The 20,063-nt window shown below is 36.7% G+C and overlaps 1 protein-coding gene across 12 annotated transcripts in view; it reads left to right on the top strand.

Annotated features, from left to right (window-relative positions):
• The window catches only part of RNF180 (ring finger protein 180), a 297,228-nt gene that overhangs the window by 249,525 nt on the left and 27,640 nt on the right, over window positions 1–20,063 (top strand). Inside the window, exon 8 of one of the 12 annotated variants that reach the window (XR_008704945.1) lies at window positions 8,356–8,418. The exons of the other annotated variants lie outside the window; for them this stretch is intronic. The gene's annotated coding sequence lies outside the window, so the exon portion shown is untranslated. The remainder of the gene's footprint in view (window positions 1–8,355; window positions 8,419–20,063) is intronic. 12 annotated transcript variants of the gene reach the window in all.

Below are 20,063 nucleotides of genomic sequence, written 5' to 3'. Positions count from 1 at the left end.
CTTCAAACAAAATAGCCTACTTTTCTGAATATTAAATAATGATTCTGGGTTTTTAAAATTATTCCTTAACTGCATTGTATAGAAATGGCCTTGTGGGATTTTGATCCCATATTCAGCAGCCTTACTAAATTACCTTCAGTTTCATTATTTATAGGGTTTGAGGGGCTTTGAATGAAGATAATCATATCTGCCTTACCTGTAAATAAAGACAGTTTTATATGTTTCAAACTAATATTATGCTTTTTCCTTCTCTTTTTTTTCTTGCCATACTTTCTGAACAAGGACTTCTGATTTTGAATAGAAAAGTGATAGCAGCATCTCTGATATTAAAAGAAATATTTTAATATTCCTGATGCTGATATCCATATTATATCATAGTACTCAACATACCATGCCATCTGTGCCATGTTAATTGTTTTCTCAGAACAGTTTCTTTTCAGCTAAATGTTCAGAGGTTGGTAGAAGGAAGTCAGGTGGGAAAAGAGGATATTATGGAAAAGAATAGACATTCATGTTAGACACCTTGGGCTTCATACAATTACTATTCTTTCCAGAAAAAAAAAACAGAAGTTGCTTGGTGGTGCCCCTCTGCCTGCTGGGGGTACACTCAGCTTTGGGATGGCTCCATGCAAAACAAACATTGAAGCCAAAATCCAGTTCAGATTTATTTCAGTTAGTAAAAGAGGGGCTAGTTCATACCTTTCATACAAGCAAAGTGGCATAAAGCGGGAAATTCTGCTTTTGTCTGAAGTTCTTTTATTTAACATCTATATTTATGAGCAAGATTGCCCCATGTTTCCATTTTCAAAATATCTTTGTTCTCAATTTATTTTTAAGTCGGTTTATATGATATATCTCTTCCAGGAATTAATTTTTTCTTTTAATATTTGTTGACAGAAAGCTGTTTATATTGTTTAATCTCTCCTGTGTCTATAGCTCTCTTCTCTGTATATTATCAATATTGTTTACTTTATGCCCTGCTTTTTTCCTGATCTTGCCAGATATTTGTAAATTTTATTATTCTTTTTAAATAATGAATTTTTGAAATTGACTCTATTGTATCTTTTAGTTTCATTAATTTCTGCTTTGTTAAATCCTTACTGCTATTCTTTTTTATTTATTCTGTCCTTTTTATACCATAGTAAGGTGCCTTTCTAGTACCTTAATTTTTATCCTTTTAATTTTTAAAAAATTATTATTTAAGGTCATCAATTTCCCTCTCAGTAATCTCAGTAATACATTACTTGCAGTATTTTTATTAGTCTTCATTTCTGATTATTTTTCATAAGAATAAAGCACACTTAATTTGATACTGATTGAATCATCTTGATTTAAAGTAATAAAATTGTACAAAAATTAGGATAGTTGAAAATTGAATATGGATATAATATCCATATTGTATACAGATACATAATAATATCCATATTATACCACAGTATTCAACATCATGCCATCTGTGCCACGTTAATTGTTTTCTCAAAACAGTTTCTTTTCAGCTTAATTTTCAGAGGTTGGTGGAAGGAAGTAAGGTGGGAAAAGAAGATATTATGGAAAAGAATAGACATTCATGTAGACTCCTTTGGCTCCATACAATTAGTATTCTCTCCACAAAACCAGAGCAAAAACATTTTAACATAGTTTTAGATTTCCTAATCAATGAAGTTCATGTAAACTTTTAAAAATTCGTTCATCCATAAAGCTCACTCACACTTACTTATCCCTTTCTCCTTGTCAAGTAGTGTCTTAAAAGATATTGATGAATAAGCAGACATGTTTTAAATTTATTTCTTACAAATACATGTTATATGCTTATACGTAAAATGAGTTATGTGAAAAGAAATGGAAATATTCTAGATATATGAGAGCTAGCACTTTACATCTTTTATCAGGTGCCAAAACATGTTAACCCTCGCCCTTAGTTTTTTCCTCTGAAGTATCTATTGTTTCCAAGCATGGCATCCTCAGTTTATCAGTATCTAATTGACTTGATTTTCAGGCTTGCCATGTTTTCGTTGGTTTCCTAAGAAACCAATTTTGTATATATTAACAAGCTAAGAGGTTTTACTAACATGTTTTGCCAAAATAAAGTTCCATGTTATTGAATTTTTTTCTAAATATACTCAAATCAAAGATAAAAAAAAAAAAAGCCATGATTTAAATCTGATGTCCTAATTTTTTCTGGTAATAACAAGAACATGCAGCTAAAATGAAGGTATCTGAGACATATTTATGACCAATCCATTTGTTTTATTGTAAAGCCTAGGGAATTGTTTTATTTGGTCATTAGCTCATCTGAAGGTGTTAGATTGATTCTGCAAGTTTAAACATGCTCAATATAAATGAAGGAATATCCACATGTAAATGAATGCTTGTCTCTAATAGAGAACAAAACAATATATGATCAAATAGCAGGAGTTTGAATATCACCCAGAAATCTGCTTTCTCAGAAAGTTGGAGGTAAAATCAGAGAGATTTTACAATGTGCTGTAGCCTTGGTGCTGTCTTACTAGAAAGTTCATTAACCTTTTCGCAACGTAATTTTTCAAAAGGGCCTAAGAATTTTAGTTTCTTTTTCTATTTTTTTTCTAATGGCAGAATCAGGCCCTGTTTTTGCTGTACAGTTTAATAATAAGTTTAAAATTTATTTTGGAAGCCAAATCAGCCCTACAGTATAAGAAATTGCTTTAGAAATATGTAGTTACATGCAATCACACTAAAATGTAAAATCATAGATTCTGAAGAGTTAGAAAATATACATAATGTAACTTCTCCGACCAATACAAGAACAGCCTCAACAATCATGCTCAGAGATAGACATCTAGATTCTGCGTATCACATGCTTATCACTTACTACCTGAATAAGTACATTTGTTCATTTTAACAACTCATTCACATAAATTTCTGTGTAAATGAAATCTGGCTTCTCATAATTTCCTTTTATTGGTTCAAGTCTTCCTCCATGTGACTGTTCTTCAAACATGCAAAGACACATTTGATGTTCTAGACAGGTCTTTATTCCACACAGACACTATATACATTCCTTCAGCTGTTCCTCATAGATCCTGGTTTCTAGTTCCTGGTTGCCTGTTTCAGATATACTAGCGGGACTAGAAACCACATCAGCTGGATACTGATACACTAAGATGCAATGCCTGGAAATGGTAGATACTTCAGAGGAAGAAACTAAGATTGACAGAATCATCAGTGCAACTAACACTTGATAGGAGGTCTAAGAGCTAGCTCACTTTGACATAAAATATTTCCTTTCCTCTTCACATGACCTAGTGTTATTCTGGTGTTGGGTCATGAATCCATGGTCTCTGTTGAAGGCTAAATAGCTCAGTTGGGCAGTGGAATAAAAACTAAAACACTGTTTTCTTCTGGAAAAACCACAGCTTTAACTATATGCATTTTTGTTTGCAAAGTAATGTCTCTGTGTCTAGGTTTGTCATAACTTTTCTTCCAAGGAGCAAGCGTCTTTTAATTTCATGGCTGCAGTCACTGTCCACAGTGACTTTGGAGCCCAAGAAAATAAAATCTGTCACTGTTTCCATAGTTTCCCCATCTATTTGCCATGAAGTAATGGGACTGGATGCCATGATCTTAGTTTTTTGAATGTTGAGCTTTAAGCCCGCTTTTTCACTCTCCTCTTTCACCTTCATCAAGAAGCTCTTTAGTTTCTCTTCACTTTCTGCCATGAAAGTAATATCATCTGCATATCTGAGGTTGTTGATATTTCTCCCAGCAGTCTTGATTCCAGCGTGTGATACATCCAGCACAGCATATAACACGATGTACTCTGCATATAAGTTAAATAAGCAGGGTGACAATATACAGCCTTGACGTACTCCTTTCCCAATTTTGAACCCTTCCCTTGCTTCACGTCCGGTTCTAACTGTGGCTTGTTGACCTGCATACAGGTTTCTCAGAAGGAAGGTAAGGTGGTCTGGTGTTCCCATCTCTTTAAGAATTTTCCATAGTTTGTTGTGATCCATACACTCAAAGGCTTTTGATAGTCAATGAAGCAGAAATAAATGTTTTTCTGGAATTCCCTTTGTTTTCCTGTGATCAAATGGGTATTGGCAATTTGATCTCTGGTTCCTCTGCCTTTTCTAAATCCAGCTTGTACTTCTGGAAGTTCTCAGTTCACGTACTGTGGAAGCCTAGCTTGACGGATTTTGAGCTTTACCTTGCTAGCATGTGAAATAAGTGCAATTGTATGGTAGCTTGAACATTCTTTGGCATGCCTTTCTTGGGATTGGAATGAAAACTGACCTTTTCCAGTCCTGTGGCCATTGTTGAATTTTCTAAATTTGCTGACATATTGAGTGCAGCACTTTAACAGCATCATCTTTTAGGATTTGAAATAGCACAGCTAGAATTCCATCACCTCCACTAGCTTTGTTCGTAGTAATGCTTCCTAAGCGCCACTTGACTTCACACTCCATGATGTCTGGTTTTAGGTGAGTAACCATACCATCATAGTTATCTGGGTTATTAACAGTTATTAGCTGTTATAAAGTACAGTTATTCTGTGTATTCTTGCCACCTTTTCTTAATCTCTTCTTCTGTTAGGTCCTTCCTGTTTCTGTTCTTTATTGTGCCCATCTTTGCATGAAATATTCCCTTGTTATCCCAGAATTGATTGCACAGACTTAAAATGTTGAAACAGGTAATAAGATGACTTTGGTACTTGACACTGAAATTTTTCAGCCTTTGATCAAGAGAAACCAAGAAGGAAGTTAAGGAATTCAGCACAGCCAAATTCAAATTTGACTGTAACTGTCTAATAAATGGTGCTATTTAATTTCTTTTTTTTATTTTTTAATATAAATTTATTTAAATTGGAGGCTAATTACTTTACAATATTGTATTGGTTTTGCCATCCATTAACATGAATCTGCCACGGGTGTACACATGTTCCCCATCCTGAACCCCCTTCCCACCTCCCTCCCCGTACCATCCCTCTGGGTCATCCCAGTGCACCAGCCCCAAGTATCCTGCATCATCCATCGAACCTGGACTGGCGATTCATTTCATATATGATATTATACATGTTTCAATGTCATTCTCCCAAATTATCCCACCCTCGCCTTCTCCCACAGAGTCCAAAAGACTGTTCTATACATCTGTGTCTCTTTTGCTGTCTCTCATACAGGGTTATCATTACCATCTTTCTAAACTCCATATATATGTGTTAGTATACTGTATTGGTGTTTTTCTTTCTGATTTACTTCACTCTGTATAATATGCTCCAGTTTCATCCACCTCATTAGAACTGATTCAAATGTATTCTTTTTAATGGCTGAGTAATACTCCATTGTGTATATGTACCACAGCTTTCTTATCCATTCGTCTGCTGCTGGACATCTAGGTTGCTTCCATGTCCTGGCTATTATAAACAGTGCTGCGATGAACATTGGGGTACACGTGTTCCAAAATGTGCAAATGTTTTAAGGTTTGACCACTGTATCACATTGTTAGGGCAATGGGCAATATGTGTATTCACTGTGAATTATCCTAGAAAATTGTGGTCAATCTTGGAATAAACAATGAAGATTGAGGAGCTTGGAATTAAGACAGGTAATGGAAAACTTACTCTGTCTCTGAGAGATGCTGTGGTCACCTTATCCTATTCTATAATCATGGTGAGTGGTGTACCCTTATGGGTGATGGTTAATATGCATCCTAGCATACAGAGGTTGGCAAGGTATATAAAGGTACTCTGAGGACGATTCTGGGTTTGTGCAGTGGCTGCAGGTTATACTTTGTGTTTATTACACCTTTTATCCCAGACAATCTGAATATTACTTGAAAAATCATATGCTCTGGACCTGTTCTGTATGTGAGATACAGCACTACTACCTTAGCTCAGCACTGGAAGAGTAGCAGTCTTGTTTGATCATCAGCAACAGAGTTAGAATTAACAGATGAAGAATATAGGGATATTCCCCCAGTATAGAGGGATGCAATAGGACTTGGTTTTGAGCACACAAAAAATGAGAAAATAGCCACAGAACTCTGAGAAATGCAAGAATAAACACAGGTCAAGCTTATTATTTCTGACAATAACAGCAGCGGTGATTTCTTTTCCTAGAATATATAAGATTTAATAAGATATATTAGCATATAAGTTGTAGCATCATCATTCTCAATGGGAATAAAATGATAATTACAAAAGCTCTATTTATAAATAAATAAAAGAGCTCTGGAATTAAAGAAGTCTTGATGAAGGAAATTCCAGTAGCGGGAGAGTCCCCAGTGAAGCTAATACTGCCAACTACTTGCTTCTCTGGAAGTAATTTGAATCTGAGAGTTATCTGAGGATCAGTCTTGCCATAGGCAGAGGACTCTATTAGGGGAAGAGAAATCAGCTGAGGTTTTTCACAACCATATATGGACTGACATGGCAGGTTGGACAAAGAGTCTGAACATATGGCCATCTTCCCCATGAGACATTTGCCGAGAGCTGTGGCAGTACAAGAGGCTACGTAGTTGGCTAGTTGGCCAAACAAGCAAAATGAAACCTCTGGCAATCTCACAGAGGGTCGGGAATCATCCACAGAATACAGAAGCCTACAACAAACACATAGGAAGAGTCCTCCCAAAGATATTTGCCACATTTTAAATCTGTGTAGGATGGAAGACGAAAGAGTTACTTTCACAACCTCTGAAAAGCAGAACTTTCAGATTAGAGGAGATAGAGACCTGTTAAACTATTAATCAAAAAACCCAAAGGACCACGCTCAAGGAGGGGTCAAGACCCGAAAGCAGAGTTCAAATCCGCAGTGCCATAGTGAACTCCATGGGGTTTAGGAGATCACGTCACAGAAAAGGAGCATGCAGTAAACACAGAATAGGCCATGCCTATAAGTATGGATGTGAGAGTTGGACTGTGAAGAAGGCTGAGCGCTGAAGAATTGATGCTTTTGAACTGTGGTGTTGGAGAAGACTCTTGAGAGTCCCTTGGACTGCAAAGAGATCCAACCAGTCCATTCTGAAGGAGATCAGCCCTGGGATTTCTTTGGAAGGAATGATGCTCAAGCTGAAACTCCAGTACTTTGGCCACCTCATGCGAAGAGTTGACTCATTGGAAAAGACTCTGATGCTGGGAGGGATTGGGGGCAGGAGGAGAAGGGGACGACAGAGGATGAGATGGCTGGATGGCATCACTGACTTGATGGACGTGAGTCTGAGTGAACTCCGGGAGTTGGTGATGGACAGGGAGGCCTGGCGTGCTGCGATTCATGGGGTCGCAAAGAGTTGGACACGACTGAGCGACTGATCTGATCTGATAAGTCACTTGAAATCAGAGGTTGAGTGAATCTAATAAACACTGCAATGTAACGTCAACCTCAACCCAGCTTATTAATTATTGAGTTGAGACAATGAGCTTCTCACGTTACCTGCCTGACAAAAGGACCAGTCCTCTGTGGAGAGAAATAATATCTACTTCAGTAATTCATAAATAAAAAATGGGACATAATTAAGAAAGGAAGGTTAAGAAATTGTGACTAATAATTAACTAAAATGTTGACCTAAAATGATAGAAACAATCATTTATTTTACTAGCAAAACACTTTATTCAGAAAGAACAAAGTATTACAATTCAGGACTTGCACTTTATGGCAAACCACATGCAAGTCCAGAAAACAAGGGGGAGAACTGTCCTTTTGAAGAGAAGGGGCTGTTACAAAGAGTCCACTGGAGGAGACTGAGTTCAAAGTGTATTGGCTTTTCATTGGCTAAATTGTGACAGCCTCTTATCGCCCGCTGTTGCTGGATTAGGAAAAGTTCTTCCTCTTGATGGGTAAGAAAGTAGCAGCCTTCTTTCTGTTAGAAATGCAAAGGTACATCTCTACCTGTTGGGTCTGTAATTGACATGGAGTGGTGAGGCATAAGAACTCCCCTTTCTGACCTCCTGACTGTTTTAAGTGAGGTTTCTCTGTTATTAGTTTTCACATATGAGTGGTAGCAGAAAACAGATGCAGATCCCTAGATGATCTAGATGTTGGATTAGCTGACTAGGATTTAAACTGTTAGGAAAAAATGTCAATGAAAATAGAGAAAAAGATGAGCAAAGTAGGTAAGAGGGTGGACAATGTCAATAGAAAAAGGAAACCATAGAAAATAAAAAAGTGGACACCACAGCTTGACAGTCAGTGAACCATATGTCATTAGCAGTTTAGGTCGTGGTGCTCAGAATCACTGCCATGGAGGGACATGCCCTGTTTCCACTTCTGCTTCCTCTGCTCAAGCACAGTCGATGCCCTCAAACCCCTTCTCTCAGAGCCCAAACATGGTTGGTTGGTTTTTTGCCAATCCAGTGTTCTCATTCTCTCCTGTCTTTTGCAGGTTGAACTAAACAAATCTGCCATACTTCTCCATGTTCTACTTTCATGCAGCTGAACTATTTGAGTAAGTGGATGGAGAGTTCAGTCTGTAAGCATAGTCCTACCTCTTACTATGTATATAGAATCCCAAGAGAGAAGGGATCAAGAAGCACCTTATTTTTTAAGCCAGTTTACTTTAAGTCTTTGATTTTCTAAATTACCAGTAATAGACTGTATTAATGAAGCAGTGATCCATTTGCCAGAATATAGATGATATAATTTGCAAGGTATAACCACATAATCCTCAGCTTGTAGCCCCTTAGACGACTTTTAACCTACCTCATCATGGAGAATCATCCACCTGGGTTTACCTCCTAGATGCTTCCAAGTTAGGAGAGCAATGGAGAGCTTTGAAGTCAGGGATGTCACACTGCACAACCCCAGGAAGCATCTTTCCATATAGTCATCTCTGTGACGGGTCCTCTCTGGAGTTCTGTAGTGCATAGCATAAGTAAGCCAATATGATAATTCTGCATCTTTTCTCATTTCCTGATTCAGGGGCATGTACTTAGTGGCTGCTTGATCCTAAGAACAGTCTCTCCATCAGGAAAGATAATATCCACAAAAGTATTTCATGCCTCTTGCATACGATGCCTCCATGCATAACATTATCAGAAAGCACCATGATACCCCAATATTTATACAAAAGAAAAATAAACAGGGAAGTGCTCATTATATAAGATAAATTTAAAAGGTTAATTATTGATGGATTGAAAATATGCAGTCTATAGTCTCATCAGTGTCTTAATGAAAATTTCCTCAGTGTTCAGATAAAACTGATTTAAAAACTAGAGTAAAGTCAAGGTCACTTCCAACCAAGAAACACTTGTAACACCTGTCATGCCAAATGCAAATAGGAACAGACTATAAACAGTTTTTCTATATATAAGTTAAAGATTGTATAATCATCCTACATTATTCATATTACTGACTAAAAGCCCTCCATTGTGGATAGCCATTATTTTATTTTTTTAATTGAGGTATAGTTGATCTACAATGTTGTGCCAATCTCTACTGTACAGAAAAGTGATCCAGTTATAATTTTATATATATAATTATTTTTATATTCTTTTCCATACTCTTTTCTGTTACCACAGGATATTGAGTATAGTTCCCTGTGCTATCCATTAGGGTCTTGTTGTTTATCCATGATAAATGCATTAAATTGCATCTACCAACCCAACTCCCAGTGCATCCCTCTCCACATCCTCCTGCCCTTCGGCAACCACAGGTCTGCTCTCTGTGTCTGTGAGTCTGTTCTGTTTTGTAGATAGGTTCATTCGTGCCATACATTAGATACCACAGATATTTAGTTTCATATCGTATTTGTCTTTATTGTAAATGTGTGATTTTAAATCTTATAAATTTATTTTAGACTCAAAAAATCCTGAAGTTATGGAAGGAGTTTTGGGGTTTTCTTTTTTTATTTGCTGAGTATGCTTATATTTGTGCAGTTAAAATATTTTTCAGAATGACATAAAATAAGTAGCTTCTAGAGAAATGACAGTTTGCATCACATATTCCTTTGAGAAAGTAAAATGTAAACTACTCAGTCTCATTTTGACCAATCAATAAAGAATTTAGGCTGATGAAACTAATGAAGGCATAAAGAACTTCTAAGAGAGAAAACCTCAGCTTTCATAATTTTAATCCAGAATTTCAGAAATAGGGTGCCCTAAAATAGATTAACTACAAAATAAGACCATTATGATGAAACAGAACTTTTTGTCTCATCTTAGAAAATCCTGTTAATGTAAACAGATGAAAAAATTTTTTTTTTACATAAGGGAGAAGTGGTAAGTTTTTGTGTTCTTTAGTTTCTTTCTTTTTTAAAGCAAAACAGGTATAGGTTTCTGTTATTATACACTATGACCTTAAATTAATCCTAATCCCCTGGTCATATCCCAGACCATTAAATCAGAGTTTCTGGAGATGATCTCAAAAATCAGTAGTATATAAAGATCCCCAGGACAGTCCAAAAGGCAGCCAAAGTACTAAGGTTGATATACATTACTCTAGAAGCTGCTAGGACTTGCGACTATATAGCAGAACAGAATGTGGACTCAGAATGGAAAGGTACTGTGAAAGATTCTTTTATTTATTCTCTGACTTCCAGGCAGTATCATATCCAAGCTTTTATGCAGAATGAATTAACCAGACAGAATACAATGTTATAAATAAAGGAGAAGATTGGTGTTTTTCTTACATTGAAATGAAGTTAACTGTGGCATAATGCAAAGATAGTTTAATAGTGCATGGCAGTTGTCCATTTGTTTTGGATAGTAAACATAAATTTAATTCTTGCCTGGAGAATTCCATGTATAGAGGAAGCTGGAGTCCGCTGAGTCGGATGTGACTTAGCAACTAAACCACCAATACCAATTTGAAACTACAGTGCAAATTTAAGAAATCTGCAAGTAATGGCACAAATTAGAGTTTAGCCAATATGTACCTCTCTGGGGTAAATGCAATGGGATTTAGGAGACAACAGAGTGTTTATTATTTCCATATTGTATCCAAGGCACCAAATCTATTTGCCTATTTTTTCATCTATTAAAAATATACATTTAAAAAATATATTAAAAAAGGAATGTGGGCTGAAATGATTATCAAGGCTATCTTAAGAGAGGAAAAGAAGTTGCGCCAAAAAAAAAAAAAATGACAAGTATGTAAAGAAAGGGGTAGGGACAGTTCCACCTTCTTTGCTTTGGGGACATTAAGGAGTTCACTAATGATCTGAAGATACACTTGAATGTTCCAGGCCTTTTTTATCAATGGTGGAACTACTGCCGTTCGTGATTCACAATATCATAATTACAGCTGCATGCTATGTTTTTACAGTGAACATGAAGTGGAAAGTCTTATTTATTATAGCTTTAAAAAGATGAATATTAAATGAGATGTAAACTCACAAATTTCCGCAGCTATTCGAATATTAGTTCATTAAAATTAATAAGATAATGAAACCATTTTAATGTTTCTAGATTTATAATTTGCTACTAAAACTTGCAAACAACTTAACAGATGTAAACTTCAAATCTTTACCTTCACTAGTATCAGGCTTGTGCTATATTAACATATTTAAAATAGAAACTTCATAACTATGCAGACAATGAAGTATTTTTTATTAGCAAAGTTCTGTCCTGTATATACACATTTTAACTTTTTTAGAAAGTTGAGAAATTTTAGGTACTACTCATTGGTGAACAGTTCTCTTATTTTGGTAATACAGTAGAGGTTCTAGTGTCTTCCACTGTCACTTAAAATATATGTTCTACTGCATTTCTGATGGGCTGAAATATTATGTTGATATAAAGCAAGATTATATAAAAATTATATATTTTGTAGTAAAATTTGAAAATATAACCTATCTTGGAAACAGTTTCTAACCTGTTAAGTTTTCCTTCATTACTATATTTAAATATCCTTTTTCCTAAAATATTAAAGCAAGAAAAATAATAATATATGGCATAGGAACTGCTCTTTCAGTTGTTACTTCTTCTGGTCTGAGAAAATGAAAGGCCATTAGGATAGTTTCTAAAAATATTCCAAGAAAATTTAAAAAGAGACAATTTGTCTTTCTAGAAACATTCAGTCACTCTGAAATATGTATTATGCTTTCAGTTTATTTAACTCTACATTGCTTATGTGGTATTTCCTAAGATTTCACACAGAACAAAAAAGAATAAGGTTACTAGTTTATTTTCAAAAGAGCTTGTACAAACAACTAGTGGCCAATTATTAGACTTTTCCAGTTGATTTGAAAATATGACTTCCTGTCAGATGGGTGCTGATTTCCCAGGAATAGTGGCAGAGCTTTGAAAAGATAAAATGAATCTGAATTAATCATGCCTTTAATCTCAAAGGGAAAATAACCTCTCAAGCAGATAAAGTGCTTTTTCCTCAAATTGAGTTGTCATTAAATTAATGGAGTCTGACTTTTCTGAAAAATATTTCCTATCAGGTTGATCTTAAAAATATTTCCTATCAGGTTGATCTTCAAAATATTTAACAGCTAGTAACATAGTATTCCTACATATGTGAATCAAAAATTAGAAAATATATTCCTTTTCATTCACTTAAGTGACTATAAATATAAAACTGATAATAAGCTGATTTAAGCATAGCATAAATTATTAACCAGATTATTCCAATAATTTCTGTTTGTAGACTTAGAAGTGTTAAAAATAATTTTTTGTTTGATATGGCTACTTAAATGATGCCCTTTCTGAGCCACACACATCAACATTTTAGGAATCAGTGAATTAAAATAGACTGGAATGGGTGAATTTAACTCAGATGACCATTATATCTACTACTGTGGACTAGGTTCCATTCAAAGAAATGGAGTAGCCCTCATAGTCAACAAAAGAGTACAAAATGTAGTACTTGGATACAGTCTCAAAAACGACAGAATGATCTCTGTTCGTTTCCAAAGCAAACCATTCAGTATCACAGTAATCCAAGTCTATGCCCCAACCAGTAATTCTGAAGAAGCTGAATGGTTTTATGAAGACCTACAAGACCTTCTAGAACTAACACCCCCAAAAGATGTCCTTTTCATCATAGGGAACTGGAATGGGAAACTAGGAAGTCAAGATATACCTGGAGTAACAGGCAAATTTGGCCTTGGAATACAAAATGAAGCAGGGCAAAGGCTAACAGAGTTTTGCCAGAGAACACACTGCTCATAGCAAACAACCTCTTCCAACAACAGAAGAAAAGACTCTACATATGGACATCACCAGATGGTCAATACTGAAATCAGATTGATTATATTCTTTGCAGCCTAAGATGGAGAAGCTCTATACAGTCAGCAAAAATAAGACTGAGAGCTGATTGTGGCTCAGATCGTGAAGTCCTTATTGCCAAATTCAGACTTAAATTGAAGAAAGTAGGTAAAATCACTAGATCATTCAGATAGGACCTAAATCAAATCCCTTATGATTATACAGTGGAAGTGACAAATAGATTCAAGGGATTAGATGTGATAGAGTGCCTGAAGAAATATGGATGGAGGATCATGACATTATACAGGAGACAGTGATCAAGACCATCTCCAAGAAAAAAAATGCAAAAAGGCAAAACAGTTGTCTGAGGAGGCCTTACAAATAGCTGAGTAAAGAAGGGAAGTTAAAGGCAAAGGAGAAAAGGAAAGATATAATGATCTGAATGTAGAGTTCCAAAGAATAGCAAGGAGAGATAAGAAAGCCTTCCACAGTGATCAGGGCAAAGAAATAGAGGAAAACAATAGAATAGGAAAGATGAGATCTCTTGAGGAAAATTAGATACCAAGGGAACATTTCATACAAAGATGAGCTCAATAAAGGACAGAAACAGTATGGATCTAACAGAAGCCAAAGATATTAAGAAGAGGTGGCAAGAATACACAGAACTATACAAAAAAGATCTTCATGACCCAGATAATCACAATACTGTGATCACTCACCTAGAGCCAGACATCTGGGAATGCAAAGTCAAGTGGGCCTTAGGAAGCATCACTATCAACAAAGCTAGTGGAGGTAATGGAATTCCAGTTGAACTATTTCAAATTCTAAAAGTTGATGCTGTGAAAGTGCTACACTCAATGTGCCAGCAAATTTGGAAAACTCAGCAGTGGCCACAGGACTGGAAAAGGTCAGTTTTCATTCCAGTCCCAAAGAAGGACAATGCCAAAGAATGTTCAAACTACTGCACAATTGCACTCATCTCACATGCTAGCAAAGTAATGCTCAAATTTCTCCAAGCCAGGCTTCAGCATTACATGAACCATGAACTTGCAGATGTTCAAGCTGGATTTAGAAAAGGCAGAGGAACCAGAGATCAAATTGCCAACATCCACTGGCCCACAGAAAAAGCAAGAGAATTCCAGAAAAACATCTATTTCTGCTTTATTGACTATGCCAAAGCCTTTGACTGTGTGGATCACAATATACCGTGGAAAATTCTTAAAGAGATGGAAATACCAGACCACCTGACCTGCCTCCTGAGAAATCTGTAAGCAAGTCAGGAACCAACAGTTAGAACCAGACATGGAATGACAGACTGGTACCAAATTGGGAAAGGAGTACATCAAGACTGTATAGTGTCACCCTGCTTATTTAACTTGTATGCAGTGTACATCATGAGAAACGCTGGGCCGGATGAAGCACAAGCTGGAATCAAGATTGCTGGGAGAAATATCAATAACCTAAGGTACACAGATGATACCACCCTAGGGCAGAAAGTGAAGAAGAACTAAAGAGCCTCTTGATGAAAGTGAAAGAGGAGAGTAGAAAAGCTGACTTAACTCTACATTCAAAAAACAAAGATCATGGCATCTGGTCCCATCACTTCATGGCAAATAGAGGAGAAACAATGGAAACAATGACAGACTTTATTTTCTTGGGCTCAAAAATCACTGCAGATGGTGACTGTAGCCATGAAATTAAAAGACGCTTGCTCTTTGGGAGAAAACCTATGACCAACCTAAACAGCATATTAAAAAACAGAGACATTACTTAGCCAACAAAGGTCCATCTAGTCAAAGCTATGGTTTTTCCAGTAGTAATGTATGCATGTGAGTGTTGGACTGTAGAGAAAGCTGAGCACCAAAGAATTAATGCTTTTAATTAATGAACTGTGGGGATGGAGAAGACTCTTGAGAGTCCCTTGGACTGCAAGGAGATCCAACCAGTCAATCCTAAGGAAATAAATCCTGAATATTCATTGGAAGGACTGATGCTGAAGCTCCAATACTTTGGCTACCTGATGCGAAGAACTGACTCACTGGAAAAGACTCTGGTGCTGGGAAAGATTGAAGGCTGGGAGAAAAGGGGACAACAGAGGATGAGGTTGGATGGCATCACCGACTCGATGGACATGAGTTTGAGCAAGCTCAGGGAGTTGGTGATGGACAGGGAAGCCTGGCATGCTGTGGTCCATGGGGCCGCAAAGAGTTGGACACGACTGAGCGACTGAACTTAACTGAGCGTGATCTGACAAAGTAGATGTATCTGATAACAAGTTTTTTGAATTTAACCACCCCTGGATTATTTTCTTAATTTCTTATTTAGTTTCAAATAAGAGACCCCCTACTGTGTTTCTTAAAAGGATTCCTGTTATTCTTTTGGTCAGGACAGTTCTTCATTATATGAGACTTACCCAACATTGTTGAACAATTGAGCACACCAGACCACAAGTAGACCCTCCTTTTATTGTAATTAGCAGCATTCCCCCATATATTTGCAAATATCTCCCAACATCAACCCCATGGAGGTTACACACAGATTCAAACACTAATAAAAGTTGCCCATTCTTTTTTCTTTCAGCTTTTTTGGCAGTTTCAATGATGCCACCCCCCAAAAATTAATTTTAAAATGTACAGTGTGATAATTTGATACATGTATGCACTGTGAAAGATTCCCTCCACAGCTAGTCAGTTAACAGAACCGCCATCTCACATGGCTTTTTTTTTTTAAGTTTGTTTTTATTTTCGGTGTGTGTTTTTGGTGAGAATATTTAAGTTCTACTTTCTTAACAGATTTCACTTATACAGTACAGTGTTATCAACTATAATCACATTAGTTCCTCAGACTTCATTCATCTTATAACTGAAAGACTGTACCCTTTTACCAGCCTCTCCCTATTTCCCCCACTCCTCAGCTCCAAGCAACCATTTATTCACTCTGTTTTCATAAGGTTTTTCTGGTTTCGCTTTTTAGGTAGGTTTTTTTTTGTTTGTTTTTTTCTGTTTTTAGATTCCATGGATAACTTTTAACATGCAGTCTTTCTTTCTTTGTCTTGCTTATTTCACTTAAGACAATGCTCTCCATATTTATCTATGTCAAAATCACAGATTAGGATTTCCTTCTTTTATAAGGCTAAATATTACTCCAGAGGGCTTCCCTGGTGGCTCAGAGCGTAGCGAATCCACCTGCAATGCAGGAGACCCAGATTTGATCCCTGGGTCAGGAAGATCCCCAGAGAATGGAATGGCTACCCACTCCAATATTCTTGCCTGGACAATTCCAGGGACAGAGGAGCATGACAGGCTACAGTCCATGGGTCACAAAGAGTCAGACACAACTGAGTGACTGACACCGACTTTCATTCAGTTCAGTTCAATTCAGTTGCTCAGTCATGTCCAACTCTTTGCGACCCCATGAATCGCAGCACGCGAGGCCTCCCTGTCCATCACCAACTCCCGGAGTTCACTCAGACTCACGTCCATCAAGTCAGTGACGCCATCCAGCCATCTCATCCTCTGTCGTCCCCTTCTCCTCCTGCCCCCAATCCCTCCCAGCATCAGAGTCTTTTCCAATAAGTCAACTCTTCGCATGAGGTGGCCAAAGTACTGGAGTTTCAGCTTTAGCATCATTCCTTCCAAAGAAATCCCAGGGCTGATTTCCTTCAGAATGGACTAGTTGGATCTCCTTGCAGTCCAAGGGACTCTCAAGAGTCTTCTCCAACACCACAGTTCAAAAGCATCAATTCTTCGGTGCTCAGCTTTCTTCACAGTCCAACTCTCACATGCATACATGACCACAGGAAAAACCATAGCCTTGACTAGACGGACCTTTGTTGTTTCATGCAAAGATGGGCTCAATAAAGGACAGAAATGGTATGGACCTAACAGAAGCAGAAGATATTAAGAAGAGGTGGCAGGAATACACAGAAGAACTGTACAAAAAAGATCTTCACAACCAAGTGGAGGTGACGGAATTCCAGTTGAGCTCTTTCAAATCCTGAAAGATGATGCTGTGAAAGTGCTGCACTCAATATGCCAGCAAATTTGGAAAACTCAGCAGTGGCCACAGGACTGGAAAAGGTCAGGTTTCATTCCAGTCCCAAAGAAAGGCAATGCCAAAGAATGCTCAAACTATCACACAATTGCACTCATCTCACACGCTAGTAAAGTAATGCTCAAAATTCTCCAAGCCAGGCTTCAGCAATACATGAACCATGAACTTCCACATGTTCAAGCTGGTTTTAGAAAAGGCAGAGGAACCAGAGATCAAATTGCCAACATCTGCTGGATCATGGAAAAAGCAAGCGAGTTCCAGAAAAACATCTATTTCTGCTTTATTGACTATGCCAAAGCCTTTGACTGTGTGGATCACAAGAAACTGGAAAATTCTGAAAGAGATGGGAATACCAGACCTGCCTCTTGAGAAACCTATATGCAGATCAGGAAGCAACAGTTAGAACTGGACATGGAACAACAGAGTGGTTCCAAATAGGAAAAGGAGTACATCATGGCTGTATACTGTCACCCTGCTTATTTAACTTATATGCAGAGTACATCATGAGACATGCGGGCTAGAAGAAGCACAAGCTGGACTCAAGATTGCCAGGAGAAATATCAATAACCTCAGATATGCAGATGACACCACCCTTATGGCAGAAAGTTAAGAACTAAAGAGCCTCTTGATGAAAGTGAAAGAGGAGAGTGAAAAAGTTGGCTTAAAGCTCAACATTCAGAAAACAAAGATCATGGCATCTGGTCCCATCACTTCATGGGAAATAGATGGGGAAACAGTGGAAACATTGTCAGACTTTATTTTGGGGGGTTCCAAAATCACTGGAGATGGTGACTGCAGCCATGAAATTAAAAGACGCTTACTCCTTGGAAGAAAAGTTATGACCAACCTAGATAGCATATTGAAAAGCAGAGACATTACTTTGCCAACAAAGGTCCATCTAGTCAAGGCTATGACTTTCATTACTCCATTATATATAACACCTTGTCTTTATCCATTTAGCCATCAACGGACATTTAGGTAGTTTACATACCTTGGTGTATATCTCTTCCAGATAGTGATTTTGTTTACTTTATATATGTACCCAGAATTAGGATTACTGAATCTATGGTAGTTCTATTGTTATATTTTTGAGGAACCTCCATATTGTTTTCCATAGGGCTACAACAGTTTTTTCCTCACATCTTATCCAGTTACCCCTTGCATTTTCAATAATAATCATGCTAACAGGTGTCAGTTGATATATCATTGTGGTTTTGATTTGCATTTCCCTGATAATTAGTGAGGTGGCTCAATGGTAATGAATTGGTATTACCATCAGTGGTAATACCTACTCCAGTATTCTTGCCTAGAAAATCCCATGGACAGAGGAGCCTGGTCGGCTACAGTCCATGGGGTCACAGAGTCAGACATGACTGAGCAACTGAGTATGATAATTAGTGAGTGATGTTAAAAGCACCTTTTTATGTACCTGTTGTCCATTTAAATGTCATAAAGTTATCTTAAATTTTGTCAGATGATTTTTCTGCATCTATCAAGGTGATTATCTGATTCTTATCTTTCATTTTGTTAATGTGGTATATCATATTGGTTCACAAATGTTGCACTGTTCTTTCATCCCTGGAATAAATCCTATTTGATCATGTTACCTGATCTTTTTAACATTCTGTTGCATTTATTTTGTTTACATTTTGTTGAGGATTTTTGCATCTATGTTTATCAGGAATATTGAACTATAATTTTCTTTTCTTGTAGTATCCTTGTCTAGCTCTCATATCAGAGTAATGCTGGACTAGTAAAATGAATTTGGGAGTGTTCCCTCTTCTTCAGTTTTTTGAAGGAGCTTATAAAGGATTAGTTTTTCCTTAGGTTTTTGGTAGAACTCATCAGTGAAGCCATCTGGTCATGGATTTTTATTTGAATTGAAGTTTTTGATTACTGATTCAGTCATCTTACTAGTATTTGAGCTATTCATATTTTCTGCTTCTTCATGAATCAGTCTTGGTAGGCTGTATGTTTCTACAAATCTAAATTTTATCTAGGTTGTCCAATTTGGGGGCATATAATTATTCAGTCTCTTTACACCTTGTATTTGCATATTATCAGTTGTAAGGTCTTTTTCACTTATAATTTTACTTTTTGTCTTTTTTTGGTAAACCAATATAAGGGTTTATATCTACTTTATCTTTTAAAAAACAACTTTTAGGTTCAGTGATCTTTTCTATTGTCTTTTTAGTTTATATTTCCTTTAATTTATATTTCAGTTTTACTTCATTTTATTCTGCTCAGATCTTTGTTATTTCCTTCCTTCTACTCACTTTGGGCATAGTTTCTCTAGTCCTAAAAATGTAAAATTAGGTTGTTTATTTGAGACCTTTTATCTTAATGTAGACATTTATTACTATAAACTCCCCTCTTAGCCCTGCTTTTCCCGTGTCCCATAAGTTTTTATATGTTGTGATTTTATTTTCATGCATCTCAAGGCAGTTTCTGATTTCTCATTTTGCCACTAGCTGACTTCCCCTAACAAAATGACATAATTCAGTGAAAGCAGTTAGCACTCCATGTGTGTAGACGTGAAACCTGTAGATACAGAGGGCCAAAGGCATCCTCTTATTGAACTGGCCCCTTTATTATAATGACCTTCTTTGTCTCTTGTTATAGTCTTTGACTTAGCTTATTTTGTCCAAAGTATGACTACCCCTGCTTTTTAAAAATTTGCATGAAGCATCTTTTTCCATCCCTTTAAGATTTTGTGTGTCTTTAAAGCTAAAGTCTTTGTAGGCAACATATATACACTATGTTTTTGAAGAATTTAATCCATTCACATTTAAAGTCTTGATAGGTATTGACTTATTATTGCCATTTTGTTATTATTTTCTGTTTGTTTCATTTTTCTATTGTTCCTTTATTTCTGTCTTATTCTCTT

The sequence above is a fragment of the Bubalus kerabau genome, chromosome 18, assembly GCF_029407905.1.
Source record: "Bubalus kerabau isolate K-KA32 ecotype Philippines breed swamp buffalo chromosome 18, PCC_UOA_SB_1v2, whole genome shotgun sequence".
Lineage (NCBI taxonomy): Eukaryota > Metazoa > Chordata > Mammalia > Artiodactyla > Bovidae > Bubalus > Bubalus kerabau.
This window is presented reverse-complemented; position numbering and strand designations above follow the sequence as displayed.